This window comes from Myotis davidii, unplaced genomic scaffold (genome assembly GCF_000327345.1).
Source record: "Myotis davidii unplaced genomic scaffold, ASM32734v1 scaffold826, whole genome shotgun sequence".
NCBI classification, from domain to species: Eukaryota; Metazoa; Chordata; class Mammalia; order Chiroptera; family Vespertilionidae; genus Myotis; species Myotis davidii.
In genome coordinates, this window is record NW_006297142.1 from 306,049 (window position 1) to 307,998 (window position 1,950).

The following is a 1,950-nucleotide window of genomic DNA, read 5'->3' on the forward strand; positions in this document are numbered from 1 at the left end:
CTGTCAATGCAACTTCCCATTCCCTCACGGGTGCCCGCGGCACTGCCCCCTAGAGGCTGTCGCGGGTACTGCGTTCAGAGCGGGCGCACAGGAGGTCCTCGTTGGTGGTGCTGGGCGAATGGGGAAGGAGTGGCAGACTGTCCCGCCCCCACCGCCCCCTCACCCTTCCCGGGGCAATCTGGCGCTTGGAGCTTGCTGCGCTGCCCAGCACCCGTGCTCCTGGCTGTCTGACTGTGTCTGGTGGCCTTGGGGTGCGATGCTGCCCAGTTCACAGCGAAGACAACTGGACCCGGAGAAACTTTCTGCTCCCTCCTCCAAGGTGCGTGGGACACACCTCTTTAAATACGACCTTTCCTCCCACTGTAGGGCCAGTCCTACCAAGACGAACACAAAGGCCTGTCATGTTCCTTCCCCGAGGGCAGAGGCGCCAGACCGCACATCCACCCAAATGAGAAACTTGCCCACAGCCACTCCCTAGGAAAAAGTAGGGGTGAGAGAAGGCCACAGCTGCAACCCAGTCCTGCCTCCCGACCTCACAGGTGGGGGCTCTTTGAGAAGCAAATCTGCTTGGTGTTTATATAGGACTGCCTCGTACTGGCCTCACTGGGTGTAAAAATTCCTCTCCTTCCAAAAAAAAAAGGCAAAACAAATAGCCACCTGAAGACAACACTCAAAATCACAGCTTCTGTGGAGCCAGGAGAGAGTAGGGCCAATAGCCGTTAATTACAGTGGATACTATAGCCCCTGCCACGTGTCGCACGCTCACTCCAGGCCGAGCACTGCGGTAAGAACTCGGCCCACATGACCGCATTCGGCCTTACAACCCCCCTGGTAGGAAACACCATGACCCGCATCCTACAGATGACGGAAGTAGGGTTCAGACAGGCGAGGGGACCACGCAGGGGCGCCCAGCTGGTGCGTGTTGAGCCTGGCCCGGGCACCACACCTGTCTGCCTTGACTCTTGCTGCTCAGCTGGGTCCACCTGTTCGGGAAGCCACGCTGCCTCTTAGGTGTTCCCAAGGCCACCTCTCCACCATCCTCACATCCCAGAGATGGACAGCCACGCGGGGAAGACAGGGACGCCGCGGTCCCGCAGGTCTTTACGGCCTGCCGAGGGCTTTTGTAGCCTCCGTCCGAATCCCCCCTCACGATGCTTGAGGGCCTGGCTGGAGTTTACAGGACAGAAAACGAAGGCTCCAAGAAATGAGTGGCTTGTCCTGTGAGTAGTGACGCCCGCCGATGGGACTCCCAGCCCAGTGCTATCTGCCCTCCTCCCCGAGGCTGGGGTCTAGGGAAGGGGCAAGGATCCAATGGGCCTTCATGTCCTGAGGGGCTTCCTAAGGCCATGACCTGGGCCACCTCCCTCCTCCTGCTCCCTAGGGCTGTCAGTTGGCTCAGCTCTGACTTGAAGTCTCGATTTCTCATTCGAAATGAAATTTTTTTTTCCCAGGCAATTACTTCCTGCTAATTAGGAGGCAAGGCTGCCAGTCCCTGGGCCCTGGGCTGACCCCTTTTCTCAACGCACAGGGGTGGGGCGGTGACCGAGGTACAGGGTAGCAGCAACAGCCACAGACACGGAAGGAGGTCAGGAAACTCTGGAGGGTGGGCGAGGGGGCCTGGTGGCGGCATAGGGAGCGAGGGCCAAGGAACTGGAAGAAGGGAAGTGGGCTGCTGGGGAGGGAGGGACTCTGAAGGGGCAGAGGCAGGGGACGGAAGCTGGAGGGAGCTTAGACAGGCCATGCAGGGCCAGGGGAGGCCGAGGCTCGGGAGCCGGGAGGCCAGGAAGATGCAGAGAAGTGGGGGACGTGTCATGTTGTAGAAAGGAGGGACCTTGGGAAGCAGAGAGACCAGGCGGGGGCTCTCCCCTCTGCAGAGGGAGAGGAAGGAAGGAAGCACCTGGAAAATGGTCAAGATGCGGGAAGTGGGAGAGGCGGGGGGGGGGGGGGAGG